Below are 17,286 nucleotides of genomic sequence, written 5' to 3'. Positions count from 1 at the left end.
GCATTGTGCCACACCCAGGCCTGATTACTGCCATACCTGATCTCAATAAAGAAATCACATTATTGAGAACAGAAATCACATTTCAAAAACATCATAGAAGAGTATGTGTCCACATGTCTCCAGGTACTGAGGGTTGGGTCTGCCTCTTTTACTTTCAACTCCTTTGGTTTGGATTCCACTGCTTTCCCTCTTAATGATGACCAAGTACCAACAACAAACATAATAGAAACAGTCTTATTCCATTATTCTGTGCTGTATGACTCGGCCGTGGATGTCTGCTTTGAACATTCATTTTTTCAAACTTAATGCTCTGGCCTCTGGGATACTCATAAACAGAATCAGGGAGGTGCAAAAAGGCAAAGGGGCTAGGACAGGCGGTAGCAAGGCTATCTGGTAAACCTCCAGCTTGATATCAAATCCAATTATGAGCTTTTTAACTGTAACAGCTGTACTGTATGCTGCTTGAGCTGAAAGTTAGGCTCTATAGGGTGGGAACTGTGAAAACAGGCTCTGTAGGTGCACTCTTAATTTTTAGATTATTCATTTACTAAAGAATCATGATTGTTATGGTGGCAAAACCCCTTTGATTCATTTCTCTATCCACATTTCTTTTGCAGGACAATTGTTGTCTTGTGTTGTCTTGTGCCATGTTGCTTCTTTTTGCAGCCCCCTAGGACCTATGACAACTATTCCACAGCCATTTTTTTAGCCCAGAAGTTTGATTCTCCATTGACTTTTGTGGGGTTCGAGGTCTGAGGTCAAGTTCAAGTCAAGATCAAGAACTGAACAAAACTTTTAACTAAATTATGGCTGAATCCGATGAACCCAAACATCCACTGCTCTGCTCATCCCTATCAGTATGTTCATTCTCACAAGGGGTTAGTAAATCTTTTATGTCATTTCAGAATTTGACTCAGCTGATATTTACCAAAAAAGTTCAGCTCAACCTTTGTGTGGTTTGTGTTCATAATAAACTCAGGCTGGTTTCACATCTCCAGTATTTTGCCGGAAGCTGGATCCGCAACAAATGCAGTGCAGTTACATTCATTTACAACGGAAGCGCGACACCATGCGGACACATGCGGTTGTGTATGAAGCATGTGACCGCATGGTGTCGCACTCCCATTGTGAATTAATGTAACTGTACTGCATTCGTGCCGGATCCGGCTTTCGGCAAAATACCTGAGATGTGAAACCAGCCTTATTATAAATATATACTTAAGCAAGCATTGTTGACCTTAGGGAGATCAACATATCCACTGCGGAGACACCATCACGTGTTTCTCAACGCAGTGATTCTAGAGCATTGCCCCCTGGGAAGTATGCAAATAAGAAAGCCGCGGAGACACCATCACGTGTTTCTCAACGCTGGCAGGAAACTAGCCAGGTCATTCAACGGGAAGGAACAACCACGGGAAGGGCAGTCTCCAGTCAAGGAGACCACCTATACCAAACATGGTATCCATCCACAGACAGCCGTTTCGGGGTATTTGCCCCTCATCAGTGTGGAGTAGGAATCTGGCTAGTGGGGGCAATGCCTAGTAAAAGACTACTTAAGCAAGCATTGTTGACCTTAGGGAGATCAACATATCCACTGCGGAGACACCATCACGTGTTTCTCAACGCAGTGATTCTAGAGCATTGCCCCCTGGGAAGTATGCAAATAAGAAAGCCGCGGAGACACCATCACGTGTTTCTCAACGCTGGCAGGAAATTAGCCAGGTCTTTCACCGGAAAGGAACAACCACGGGAAGGGCAGTCTCCAGTCAAGGAAACCACCTATACCAAACATCGTATCCATCCACAGACAGCCGTTTCGGGGTATTTGCCCCTCATCAGTGTGGAGTTGGAATCTGGCTAGTGGCGGCAATGCCTAGTAAAAGACTACTTAAGCAAGCATTGTTGACCTTAGGGAGATCAACATATCCACTGCGGAGACACCATCACGTGTTTCTCAACGCAGTGATTCTAGAGCATTGCCCCCTGGGAAGTATGCAAATAAGAAAGCCGTGGAGACACCATCACGTGTTTCTCAACGCTGGCAGGAAACTAGCCAGGTCTTTCACCGGGAAGGAACAACCACGGGAAGGGCAGTCTCCAGTCAAGGAGACCACCTACACCAAACATGGTATCCATCCACAGACAGCCGTTTCGGGGTATTTGCCCCTCATCAGTGTGGAGTTGGAATCTGGCTAGTGGTGGCAATGCCTAGTAAAAGACTACTTAAGCAAGCATTGTTGACCTTAGGGAGATCAACATATCCACTGAGGAGACACCATCACGTGTTTCTCAACGCAGTGATTCTAGAGCATTGCCCCCTGGGAAGTATGCAAATAAGAAAGCCGCGGAGACACCATCACATGTTTCTCAACGCTGGCAGGAAACTATCCAGGTCTTTCACTGGGAAGGAAAAACCACGGGAAGGGCAGTCTCCAGTCAAGGAGACCACCTATACCAAACATGGTATCCATCCACAGACAGCCGTTTCGGGGTATTTTCCCCTCATCAGTGTGGAGTAGGAATCTGGCTAGTGGGGGCAATGCCTAGTAAAAGACTACTTAAGCAAGCATTGTTGACCTTAGGGAGATCAACATATCCACTGCGGAGACACCATCACGTGTTTCTCAACGCAGTGATTCTAGAGCATTGCCCCCTGGGAAGTATGCAAATAAGAAAGCCGCGGAGACACCATCACGTGTTTCTCAACGCTGACAGGAAACTTATTTGCATACTTCCCAGGGGGCAATGCTCTAGAATCACTGCGTTGAGAAACACGTGATGGTGTCTCCGCAGTGGATATGTTGATCTCCCTAAGGTCAACAATGCTTGCTTAAGTAGTCTTTTACTAGGCATTGCCCCCACTAGCCAGATTCCTACTCCACACTGATGAGGGGCAAATACCCTGAAACAGCTGTCTGTGGATGGATACCATGTTTGGTATAGGTGGTCTCCTTGACTGGAGACTGCCCTTCCCGTGGTTGTTCCTTCCCGGTGAAAGACCTGGCTAGTTTCCTGCCAGCGTTGAGAAACACGTGATGGTGTCTCCGCGGCTTTCTTATTTGCATTATTATAAATATATAACATAAAAATGAAAAAAAGACAAGTAAATGAGTAAATTCTCAGGTCAGAAAAGACTCACTTCATGATATTCACATAACTCTTTCCGCAACTCACAATAAGCAGTGCAACAAAGAAGTTGCAGAAGCATGTTATTGTTCCAAATACATACATTTATGTAAAAAAGCCCTCAAGGGAATTCTCAATAAAAAACAAAAGCTGAACATGGATTCCTTGCTGTTCTCAGTCTGGTGTTGCCTGATTTTCATTGTTCCTTAGTGTTAGTTACATCATGACACAGGGACGTGAACATTGCAGCCAATCACTGAGTACAGCTGTTGTACGACCCTGTTTGGTGACATCATCAGACCAGCAAGAGGCAGGACAATATCGGGTTGAAAGCGGGAGTGTTATTAAGGGGTGAGCATTGTTTTCCTTTAATGTGGGGATAATAACTATTTGATCCTCTGCCACTTTTGCAAGTTTTCCCACCTACAAAGAATGTAGAGGTCTGTAAATTTATCATAAATACACTTAAACTGTGACACAGAGTAAAAAAAATCCAGAAAATCACATGCTTCTTAAATAATTCATTTACATTTTTTTAATAAAATAAGTGTCTGATCACTGACCAACCAGAAAGTATTCTGGCTCTCATAGATCTGTTATTTTTTCTTTAAGATGCTCCTACTCTGCACTCATTACCTTTATTAATTGCTCCTGTTTTACCTCATTACCTGTATAAAAGACCCCTGTCCACCCACTCAATCAATCACACTCCAACCTCTCCACCATGGCCAAGACCAAAGAGCTGTCTGAGCACCAGGGACACAATTGTAGACCTGCACAAGCTGGGATGTGTTACAGGACAATAGGCAAGCAGCTTGGTGAGAAGGCAACAACTGTTAGCACAACTATTAAAAAATAGAAAAAACACACAATAACTATCAATCTTACTCGTTCTGGGGCTCAAAGCAAGATCTCACATCGTGGGGTAAGGATGATTCTGAGAAAGGTCAGGAATCAGCCCAAAACTGCACAGGAGGATCTGGTCAATGACCTAAAGAAAGCTGGTACCACAGTATCAAAGATTACCATTAGTATTGTGCTACACCATTGTGATTTAACCCCTTCACTCCCAGGGTTTTTTGTGCTCACCTTCTCCCAAAAGCCATAACTTTTTAATTTAATTTTTAATTTTTCCATCAATCTTGCCATATGAGCGCTTGTTTTTTGCAGGACGAGTTGTACTTTTACATAAATCAATAATTTTAACATATATTGTACTGTAAAATGGCAAAGAAATTCCAAGTGTGTAAAAATTGCAAAAAATGTGCAATTGCACGATTGTTTTGAGGGTATTTTATTCATCATGTTCACTATACAGTAAAACTGATTGCTCAGTGTGATGCCTCAGGTTGATATACCGTAAGTTCGTAGACACCAAAAATGTATAGGTTTACTCTTTTGTAAGGGATAAAAAAAAAATGTAGACACTTGTCCAAAAATAGTGGCACACTTTTTGCACCATTTTCTGCTACCTGTAACATTCTTGTTTTTCAGGATTTATGGTTCAGTGATGGCTTATTTTTTTGCATCTTGTGCTAACATTTTTATTGGTACCATTTTTGCACAGATGCTACGTTTTCATCGCCTGTTATTGCATTTGGAGCAAGTCAATGGAGGAGTATGACAGATCACAGGAATCAGCTACTGGAGGGGTAGGACAGAACACCTGTAGAACAAAGGGAGCCACCCATCAAAACCTGTAGAACAAAGGAAGCCAGCCACAAGAGCAGTAGGAAGGAGCGCATGTAGAACAAACATAGCCAGTCACGGGAGAAGTTGGACAGAGGGCATGTAGAACAAAAGGAGCCAGGCACCAAAGAAGTAGGACATAGGACCTTTGAACAAAGGAAGCCAACCACTGGAGGAGTGGGACAGAAGGCCGATAGAAGAAAGGAAGCTAGGCAGCAGAGGAGTAGGACAAAAAGCCTCTAGAACAACGGAAGCCAGCCACTGGAGGTGTAGAGCAGAGTGACTTTAGGACAAAAGGAGCCAGCCACTGGAGGAGTAGTATCAAGAACCTGTAGAACAAAATGAACCAGCCACTGGAGGAGTAGGAAAGAGTGCCTGCAGAAAAATATAACCCAGCCACCAGAGGACTAAGATGCCTGTAGAACAAAGGAAGCCATCCACTGCAGGAGTAGGACAGAAAGCCTCTAAAACCAAGGGAGCCAGCCAGATTGCCTGCAGAAGAAAGGGACACAGTCACTGAAAGAAATAGACATAGAGCCTGTAGAACAAATGGAGCCAATCACCAGAAAGTAGGACAGTAAGACTATAGCTGGAGCTGGAAAAGTGAGAGCCATTGTTATTAAATCGAATAAAAATTGGACAATCCACGTTTCTATGCTGCATATATCAACATGACCCCTGAGCCTGGTCATTAGTCAGAATGCTTGCTGCAGTCGTGACCTTATGTAATGTAGTCCTAAGGTCACTGTTTCAGAGTGGCACACCTGAAGCATCAAACGCTAATTAAAGGGGTTTTGCTAAGAAAAAAGTTGGCTCTAATTAGTAAATCTTGAAATAATAATAAGGTCCCCAATTGAATGTGTTTTAAAAAATGTTTCTGTGCTGAGATCTTATATGTGTTCCTGCTATGTACTGTGTAATGGCTGTGTCTGACCGCACAGAACATGCAAATAAACAAACAAGCAGACCAAAAGAGGAGAAGGCGACAGAATTATTAGCACCAGAGTCCATCACCTCTCCTCATCAAGACCGGGATGAATATTGCCAGCTTTGATGACTTGGGGGCCTTAATTTTAAAAATTAAATATATTTAATCCCTTTGATGGTCAGTACAAACTATTTCTCACACGAGGGCACCCTTGGGCTTGACCCTCAGTTACTTGTTTCCTTCACTGTTAAAATATTACAAAATAAAGTCAAAGAAATCTCTCTATTAAACTGATTGCAATTTATTTTTGGTGTTTACTGATCAATAAAACCTAAAGTGGAAGAGGAATGGTAATTTAAAAAGTTCTCTTGTTATTCTTTTTTAATCATTATTTTGATTTTTTTTTATTTGCTTTTATTTATGCATTTATTTATTGATTTAAAATTAAATTCATTTTATTTAATATGATAATCCTTTTGGGACAAGTGTGTGTACAATTATATAATAATAACATTAATAATAATATTATCCGTAACATAACAGCGTGATTGGAAGTCCTCATGGAGCCGCCATTATCTATTGTACTGGTACATAAATAGGATTCCTGATAGTGTTCTGTATCTTACTGGAATCCATTTATTGCTGATGTCTGCTACGGTTGTATCGGAAGAAAAAAGCGCTTGTATACAGAAAATATGCATGCACAGGACACCCTGATTGTAGAAGTAAGTATTTTTCCTCCATTTTTTTCGGTCCGTGAAATAGTAATTTTTCTGTAACAAAAATTGAAAAAAATTATTATTGCCAAATAAAGAAATTTTTATTTTTTACTAGGATTAAAAATGAGTTTAGAATAAATAGAGAATATATACCAGATTTTACCTAATTAATGACATATCTGACCCAAACCTAATAACATTTTCATTGAGTTGTGGATCAAGTTAGAATAGTAAAACAGAAATAAACTGAAAAATTTAATATTTATTTATTTTTCATTCATTTTCCTCTTTCAAATAATAATATATTTTAATTATAATTTATTTAAAAGTGTAAAGAAAAACATAATTATGGGTAATTATAATATAAGAAAAAAAATATGGAAAGTTGTTATTTATGCCAAATTATAATTATACATAATGTATGTGATGTATGTGATGAATTCACTAAATAAAAAGAAAACAAATCACAACAGAAAAGCAAACTTGTCATTTCATGGGACTATTCAGAATACACTACTATCTGTGTACATGAAAAATAAAAAACATTTCCTGCCACTACATGACTTGAATCTTAACATATTAATCAGTTTTTCAGCCTCTTTTTGTAGTTTTCAGTTGTCTCTGAGCTATAGAGTGGAGACAAGCTGCTGTGATGTCTCCCATACAGTACAAACATGCAGATTAGTCACTGCTTTTAATACCCGTTGAAGCCGACAGACAGAAGCTGCAGATGTATGGAGGACATTGCCCAGGTGGACTAAGCAATTAACCTGAGAATGCAAAATGTTCCAAAGCTGCTGTGTGACCTGCATGTGTTTCTCTTAGCTTGTTTCTCCTCCACACTCCTTCTTATCTCCATAGAGTATAATAGGAATTGTTACCCATTCCATATTAACCTTTGTTTGGGAAAGACAAATTTGAGCTGTCTTCCAAATTGGATTTTAAGTTCAGGAGTATAAAGATAGCAGTAAAAAATGGCGTATAAGAGAAGTAAGAAGCAGATTTAGCTAATAACATATAATACAAAATTTTATATAGTCAGATATTTACTTCGCTTATACTTTTTATTTATGCAAAATTTGTAGAATCAAATGACTTAATTTTATGTTCCATGGTTACAAGTGATGAGTGAGCACTAAAATGCTTTAGTGCTCGTTAATTGAATCGAGCAGGGTGGACACTCAGATGGACTTGACTAGAGTCACGAATATAATGGAAGTCAAAAGGAAGCTCAAGCATTGAATCAGAGGACCCTAACAGAATAGCTGAGGGAAAATTGCAGAAATGGATGGAAACAGCTCTCAAGTGGAATGGGAACAGCATTGGGAAAATACTTGGACTCACAGGTCACCGCTGGGAACTAAATAAAAAAATAAATATTAAAAAATGACTTGGGGTACTCCTTACTTTTGATCACCAGCCAAGGATAAGCAGACAGCTGAGGACTGGTATTTTTCAGCCTGGGGAGGTTCATGGTTATTTAGCCCTTCCAAGCCTAAAAATGCCAGCCTGCAGCTGCCCCAGAATTGGTGTGTCCATTAGATTAGCCACTTCTGGTCCTTCGCCTCATCTCCTCCCAATTGCACTGGTGCGGTGGCAATCATGGTAATATTTTTAGTGGCCATGTTAGCTGTGAATTGAGTGGGTTAGTAATGGAGAGGCATCTATCAGACACTCTCATTACTAACCCAGTAAGTGAAAACAAAAAGACATTCACAAAAATAGTTTATTTGAATAAAGACTCCCCAACTAATTTTAATTTAATTGTATCTCTCTTCATTCTGTATTATACACAGCACAACCTTGATAAAAGCTCTATGAGCTGAAACGGTTAATTTTTTAAAGAAAAAAACTTTTTTGCCTTGCAATAAAATCACTTGCAGAGACTTATTGCATCACATTATCTTCATTTATGAGTGTGCCGAAGCTCTTCTGTTCTACTGGATTTCAATTTTCTTTCCGAGCACCTCTCCTTCATATTAGTTAGTTGAAGCAATGCTGACTCTTCTCTACTCTCTAGTAATGGGGGTGTCTGATAGACCGCTCTTCATTATCAACTCCTGGGCTTGATGCCAGCTGATATTACACAGCTGACATCAACCCAAAAAAAATTACCCCAATTGCCACCACAAGAGTGTCTTATAAAATGAGGAAATGCAAGTCTGTGAAAACTATAACAGCCCTAAGATCCATCCGAGTGTGGTCCAATTTTCCCAGAGTGTTATGTAGGAAAAGAATAGAGATTTTTTATTTTCCTTTATTTTTTTCACATACGAGGAAATACTGATGACACTTAAGTCTGCTTTACACGTTGCAATTTCGCATACGATATCGTATGCAATTTGCAACACCCCCATCGTATGTGTGGCACGTTCAATTTGTTGAACGTGCCGCACAAACTATTAACCCCCGTCACACGTACTTACCTTCCATACGACCTCGATGTGGGCGGCGAATGTCCACTTCCTGGAGTGGGAGGGACGTTCGGCGTCACGCGGCAGCCGGCCAATAGAAGCGGAAGGGCGGAGATGAGCGGGACGTAAACATCCCGCCCACCTCTTTCCTTCCTCATTGTGGGCCGAGAGCCGCAGGACGCAGGTAAGATCTGTTCATCGTTCCCGGGGTGTCACACACTGCAATGTGTGCTGCCTCGGGAACATTGAACAACCTCACGTTCAATTCATGAGGAATGGACGACGTGGATGCGATGAACAGATTTTTGTTCAATCGCAAACGCACGTAGCTGTTACACACTGCAATGTACCTTACGATGCTGGATGTGCGTCTCTTACGACGTGACCCCGCCGACACATTATAAGATACATTGCAGCGTGTAAAGCGGGTGTTACGGGGGGCTGTCTGATAATAAAACCTAAAGGAGTATCAGACAGTCAGGGTCCACCATGCAAAGACTCTGCTGCAGACTATGGCACAGTGAAATACCTCTGTTAAACTCACAGAGGAATATAATTAGTAAATAAGGCAATTCCTCCCTTACTTGGAGGGTGTGTGGAATGGTCTCTGTTAATAATCACAGAGACAAAGGCAGTGAGTGTGAAATGGCACCTACCTAGGTCCGTTCCTCTAGTGGTGCCAGGAGAGGAACAGCAGCGTAAGCCGCACAAAGCTCCTACCTGCGTTCGCTCCACTAGTGTGCGAGGACACGAACCACTAGATATGGCACCTGCCTAGGTCCGCTCTTCTAGTGGTGCAAAAGAGACGAACAGCAGCGTAAGCCGCACAAAGCTCCTACCTGTGTTCGCTCCACTAGTGTGCGAGGACACGAACCACTAGATATGGCACCTGCCTAGGTCCGCTCTTCTAGTGGTGCAAAAGAGACGGACAGCAGCATAAGCCGCACAAAGCTCCTACCTCTGTTCGCTCCCCTAGTGTGCGAGGATACGAACAACTGCCAGACGCATTATAAGGAAAGTTACCCTAACGGCAACGTCCACCTACGAGTAGAATCACAAGGCCCAGCTGGACCATGTGCCTCAGGCACCTGCCTATGTCCGCTCCCCTAAAAGGTAAGGATACGGACTGCAGCCGAAGCTGTAAGGTATAAGAATGCTACCCTGCCGGTAGCGCTCACCTAGCATAGACAGATGCCTAGAGGAGCGTGCACAGAGCGTCTACTCTCATGCATGAACTGAGCACCGTGCGTCGTGCGTCAGGGTCTTATATAGACTCTGTGCCTCATCCAAGATGGAGGACACCAGAGCCAATCTGCTGCCAGAACGACAGGAATGACGTCACGCTGGCCTATCACCGAGCAAAGCGTCACAAGCACATGACCAGCGACCAATCGGCATAGAAGTTGTCAGAGACATGTGACCACGTGTCACAAGCACATGACCAGCGGCCAATCGGCATAGAAGGTGTCAGAGACATGTGACCTCGTGTCAGCGATGATGTCACCCGCACATGTGCGATGGCTCCAAGATAGGACTTAGTCTCCAGCGCTTGCACATGTGCAGTAGCAAGAAATCTGGACATAGTCTCCAGTGCTCACACATGTGCAGTAGCAAGAAATCTGGACATAGACTCCAGTGCCACAGCAACCGTAACAGCGGGCTTTTGACCAAACTGATGAAACACAGATGAAAAGCATCAAAAAATTGGTTTGTTTCTCTTATACATAAAAAGAATTAATTTCAACAGTTAAAATGTCATCAATGTATCTGTTTCTTTTGGAACAGGAGAGAAGAAAAAATAATGGAAGAAAATTGTAAAAATTGTTTGACATGCAAAAAAAAAACCATGGACATTAAAAAATCTTAAATAAGAGCTGAAGACATCTGGAGTGATGCTTTCAACCTATTCAATATAACACCATTGCCCAAAACAGGGCTCTATGGGCAAAGGACAAGGAGGACTACACTGCAGAAAGGCATAACAGAGAGTCATTAAACTTTGTCAAATGTTACATAGACAAACTCAATCCTTCTTGGAAAATGTTTTAAGGACAAATAAAACAGACCTAGAGTTTTTTGACAATGCATATTACCATTATGTTTATACATGATGAAACCAATGGAACCAAGGTGGAAGGGAACTAGATTTAAATAGGCAAAATGGAGGCTACAGGAAAGTGACCCAAAGCTCCCATCAAAAAGAACAAAATAATGGGGGAAAAAACAAAATAATAGATTATTTATTGTAATTTATACAAGCTCCCCAACATTTAGGTCCTACTGTAAGAAAATCATTATTACACTTGCTTTAAATAAACCCTTGTCTGATAATTTACTAACACTATTTGTATTTATTTTTCTCTTGTTTTCCTAAATGTAAAGGAACTTTTTGGTGGCAACTTCAGCAGGATAACTACAGTGATCCTCATGGGATTTCCTGATAATGAAAGGCTCAGGATTGTTCTTTTCACTCTTCTCTTATTGATCTTCTGTGGAACAATCTGTGGTAACCTCGTGATCATCACTATGGTGTCCATCAGCCAGAACCTCCACACTCCGATGTACTTCTTCCTGACCCAAGTTTCCATATCTGATGTTACACTGATAACCACCATCGTCCCCAATACTCTCCATTTCTTACTTATCGAACCGAGGCTGATGCCTTTGACTTGCTGCCTGGCACAATATGTTAGTTTCTCATTTTGTCTCTGCTCAGAATGTCTTCTTCTCACAGTCATGTCATTTGATCGTTATTTGGCCATCTGTAACCCCTTACGTTATACCTCTATAATGAACATTAGGTTTTGCATAGCTTTGGCTGCTTTGTCCTGGTCTTTGACTTTGTTAGTCATATGTATGAAAATCATTAATGTATCTTTGTTACATTTTTGTGGGCCTAACATTATCCACCATTTCTTCTGTGACCTGTATCCGCTCTTAGACCTTTCATGTTCAGATACCTCCATATTCCAACTACAGATCACAGTTGTCATTGTAACATTAGTGATCACACCATTAATCCTCATAATTACATCCTACACTTGCATTATTTCCTCCATATTAAAGATCCAAACACTTAACCGGAGGTGGAAAGTTTTCTCCACATGCAGCTCCCACTTGACGGTAGTTTGTATATTTTATGGGACGTTAAGTGGGATTTACATAGTTCCTAACAAAGGGAGCGGATTTAGTATGAGCACAGCTTTTTCCCTATTTTATACAGTGGTGACTCCATTATTAAACCCCATTGTATACAGCCTCAGAAATAAGGAGCTCAAGAACGCATTTCATGTTTGTAGTCAACAATTATCGCTTTGCACTAATCAGAGATAAATACACTACAATGTATGAAGAAAGACTTTGTGCCCAGTCTATGATCCACTTCCAAGATCTTTTCTGACTTTACATCTACATCCTTAAAGAGTTAGTCCACTACTTTAACATTGATGGCCTATCCTTAGGATAAATCATCAATGTCTGATTGGCTAGGGTGCTGGAAGTCAGACCCCAGCCAATCAGCTGTTCTTGGTGCAGGCAGTGGCAGCAGGTGACTCCATTAACTGATAGTGGCTGCGGCTGTGTACTGCACATCCGTTTCCCATTTATATCAATACAAGGCAGATGTGCAGTACCCAGCCGCGACTACTATCAGAAGACGTGACAGCCCTGGAATTGAGCATTTCTGGCCTCCTCCGAGAACAGCTCATCAGAAGGGAGGCAGGGTGTTGGATCCTAGGCACTCAAATATTGATGACCTGCCCTAAGATACACTATCAAAGATAAAGTAGTGGACAACCTCTTTATACTTTTCAGACTTCTCTTTCTATATTTATAGGTATGATTAAGGAGCTCCCCCCCATCTTGCAGCTATATTAGAATCTATTCTTATAGAAAGACTTTTTACAAGATTTTAAATGTGTCTGTGAGAATTTTTACCAAATCATCTAGAACATTTGTGGTGTCTGGAAGGAAGGGCCGGGCTCAAGGCTTCAGTCTGACTCCACTAACTTTCCAAACCAGGCCTTTATGGACCTTGTTCTCCACACTGCTCAAAATGATGCATGAACAGAAGACAAACTGTTTTCTCTAAGCTGAAAGCAAATAATTTTTCAAATTTTCCAATATCTCTTGTGTGGAAACATTTCCCTTAATTAGGCCAAAAGGGCTTCTGCCAAACCCTGATAACAAGCTCATAGCATTATCCTCCTCTACTAAACGTTACAGCAGGCACAATGCAGTCGTGTGGGTAACGTTCTCTTGGCATTTACCAAACCCAAACTCCTCCATCAGACTCCAGATAGAGAAGTGCAATGTGTCACAAAAGAGAACTTATTTTATCACTGCAGGGGCCAGTGTGTCAGCTTTACCCCATGCATCCAATGCCTGGTGCTTGGCAGTGTTTTGATGATGTGAGGCTGCATGTAATTGCTTGACCATGAAATCCCATCATGAAGCTCCTGATAAGGCTCAATGTTTATGCTTATTTGATGCCGGAGGAGATTTGTAGGTTTGCATTGAAAAAAATAAATTGACTCAGTAGAGTATTCACAAGGTGTATCCCAATACATTCATCCATATAATGTAGCACAGATAAATCATAAATCCTTCTGCCACGTGATGCCAGGTATGCAATTACACTCTGACTAGAGGAACTCAGCCTCACTCAATTCACTTGTCTTGAATGACGCCACACACGTCTGGACGGCACATGAGCTCATGTATGTAAATAGCATTCCTGCAGTCACGTAACTACCCAATCTTTGCAGCAACAGCAGAGAATCCTGACAGCGTGCACTGCGCCAGTTGTAAGGATTCAGACATTCTGCTGTCAGAAAACAGTCTCATGAATTTTAGCATAAAGGGGGCTTTACATGCTACGATATCGTTAATGATTGGTCGCCGGGGTCAAGTTGTTAGTGACGCACATCCGGCGTCATTAACGATATCGCAGCGTGTGATACTTACCAGCGACCTTAGGCGACCTCAAAAATGGTGAAAATCATTCACCACGGAGAGGTCGTCCCAAAGTCAAAAATCGGTAAGGGTTGTTTAGCGTTGTGGTTCATCGCTCATGCGGCAGGAGACATCGCTATGTGTGACACCGCAGGAGCGAGGAACGTCCCCTTACCTGCCGCCGGCCACAATGAGGAAGGAAGGAGGTGGGCGGGATGTTACCTTCTGCTCATCTCCACCCCTCTGCTTTGATTGGCCGGCCGCTTAGTGACGTTGCGGTGACGTTGCTGTGATGCCGAACGTCCCTCCCCCTTGAAGGAGGGATTGTTCAGCAGTCACAGCGGCGCCACCGACCAGGTAAGTATGTGTGACGCTGCATAGCGATAATGTTCGCTACGGCAGCGATCACAAACAATCGCATGCGCGACAGGGGCGGGTACTTACACGCTTGCTATCGCTAGAAATTGCTAGCGATATCGCTACCGTGTAAAGCCCCCTTTAGACATAAAAACTTTAAGGGCTCATGCGCACGTAACTGCTGAATATTCTGCAGTGATTTGACAGCATGTGTGCGCTTCAAATCGCTGCAGAAACACTGCATAATGGATGCAGGTTTTTTTGTAGAAAAAAGCCGATTTCCTGCGCTATGGCTGCTGCTCCCGCCATTGACAGAGCGGGAGCTGCATCCATAGCGCACGGAATAATTGACATGCTGCTTTTATGAACGCACGGATTTGGGTCAAAATTTTAGCACTCAAATCGCTGCGTTCATAAAAGCATTGTGCGCACGTGTCATGCCCAATCTACATAGATTGTGCAGGGGACGCAGGACACATGCATTTACACTGCAGTGATATACGCAGCATAAATTCATGTAATTACGCAACGGACGCATGAGTCCTAAAGGTTGTTTGAAAGCAATAGTAAGCCCTACAACCCTTACCAATTCTGGTCTTTGCATTCATGCTTGCAGGAATTGAGTTAGTGTGGAGCTGAAAGCACATGACCTAGGTCCCAAGTTACAGAGACAAGAAATACTAAGTAAGAAAAATGGATTTGTTTCCATAGAATCATAGAATGGTAGAGTTGGAAGGGACCTCAAGGGACATCGGGTCCAACCCCCTGCAAGTGCAGATTTTCCTTAACCATCTCGGCTATATATTTATCCAGCTTCCAGAAAAACTCTGAATAAAAAGGATCCTAATTGGAGTCTGTAAGAATGATGTAGCAGTCAGAAGCAAGCCTTGAAAAAGCCCAATGATAACGTAATGAAGAGCAACTGGTGAACTAAATGTTTGTACCAATAGAAGGCAGGAAAAAGGATTCATTAGAGGATTGTGTAAAGTGCGTGAGAAATCTATTGTGTCCTATGTTCCCTTTAGGCTTGTATGTAGCCTGACTGTGTAGTATGAGATTGTTGAATTAATGGGTGGCGTAAGTGATGAGATACCACAGGACACTATCGTCTACTGGTCGCCTGATGTTCTAGAGAGACGAAGAAGACTAAAAGGATTCTTGCACCAGAAGATAATCTGGTGATGACTGTATGTGGGTTTCTGAAGAGGATGAAGAATAAAAAGAGAACCACAAGCTAAATTTAGCAATGTTCAAGCTCTCTACTTTTAAGGCAGTTTTCACTAATAAATTGATCTAACGTGGTTATTTGTTGAGAGTTCAAATTGCAACATTCTCAAAAAAAAACATGGACTAGGGATCATGGGAGATTTGAACTTCTCACTTTCGGAAACCCTTAGAGGGAAGAGTAAAAGTTCTATCCAATTTTTATCCTCCCCTTGCAGACAACTTCATCTCCCAGCTGGTCGTAGAAAATACGAGGGGAACAGCTGTCTTTGCAGCGACATCTTGTGATTCCTGGCGTAGCGAACATTATCGCTACGCCAGCTTCACTTGCACTCACCTGTCCTGCGACGTCGCTCTGGCCGTAGAACGTCAGAGCGATGTCACGCGGCAGGCGGCCAATCAAAGCGGAGGGGCGGAGATGAGCAGGATGTAAACATCCCGCCCACCTTCTTCCTTCCGTATAGCCACCGGCGGCAGGTAAGGTGATGTTCCTCGCTCCTGCGGCTTCACACACAGCGATGTGTGCTGCCGCAAGAATGAGGAACAACATCGTACCTGTCGCGGCAGCGTAATTTTGAAAAAGTCGGAGCCTACACCGATGATACGATAACAACACTTTTGTGCTCGTTAATCGTATCATCTAGAATTTACACACTACGATATCGAAAGTGACGCCGGATGTGCGTCACTTTCGATTTGACCCCACCGACATCGCACATGCAATGTTGCAACGTGCAAAGCCGCCCTTAGTTCAAACCAGCTGATGATGGTATGTTTATGGGACCAAGGGTAGCAGGGACATTGAGACTCAGTGATCATGTTATCCTCAAATTTTGGGTTGCAAATATGACGCCCTGGCAAAACCAGGTAGTCACAGTTAAGCCCCTGCATTACACCTTCCCTCACTAGGAAACATACAGCCAACCAGAAAACCTAGTTACCTTCCCTTAGGGAATGACAGACACACCAGTGGGCATGACCAGGTGGTTGGGACACGCCCACCCAGGGGTCCAGGCAGCCCGGGGAGGGAAAACAAGCAGTCTAAGTCAGTTCTGTCTGAAGTTCAGTTTGGAGAGGAGTGTGGGCTGGAGCTATGAAGTATAGCTCCAGCAGTGAAGTTCAAGTTGAACGGTACCAGGGTAGGAGCCCTGGTGCCACTGGCTAGGAGGCAGACAGTGGTCTCCATCAGCAGGAGACGGGAAGACGGCTCGGCAGAAACGAGGTGGACCGGGACAGGGTTGTAGCCCTCTGGTACCGACACGAGGAACCGATTCGAAAACCGGAGCACACAGGGGGGTACTCGGACCCTGAAGCCAGGACCAGAACCAAGTGGAACTGGTTAATTAACCAATTGAGGCCAGGACTAGAGGTCCTGACCCACCCAAAGTCCCTCATAGAAGACAAAAGCCCACCGATTAGTGATAAGAGGTCACCGCCAGGGCCCAAAGATCCCACGGGCCAGCGTCTGCGGGCAAGGCTCCTTAGGCCACATCCAGCCGGGAGCGGACTCCTGAGTTTCACACTAGGAAAGTCCACCTTACACAAAGCAGTGCAGGAAAAGGATAGAGACCACCAGCCGGGTGGGGGACCCGAACGCAACCGGCCGCGGCACCGGCCACCATCACCTTGGTTTACCAGAGACTTGTGTGTTTTACTAACAGTGAGTACAGGGGCTACCATCCCTGCCCACGGAGGTGTTAACAACTTGCTGCACAACATCTCCCCTGGGTTCCCAATAACAGCAGCGGTGGTGTCCCACCTCGCCACACACCATGGGTGGCGTCACGAACTTATTATGGCCTAGCCCATACATCTACATCCCCCCATTTATTCAGCGTGTCCGCGAGACCCCTTGGTTGGAGACCCTCGAGCCACC

Source organism: Anomaloglossus baeobatrachus, chromosome 4 (genome assembly GCF_048569485.1).
Source record: "Anomaloglossus baeobatrachus isolate aAnoBae1 chromosome 4, aAnoBae1.hap1, whole genome shotgun sequence".
NCBI classification, from domain to species: Eukaryota; Metazoa; Chordata; class Amphibia; order Anura; family Aromobatidae; genus Anomaloglossus; species Anomaloglossus baeobatrachus.
The sequence above is the reverse complement of the archived record's forward strand: the minus strand, read 5'-3'. Positions refer to the sequence as shown.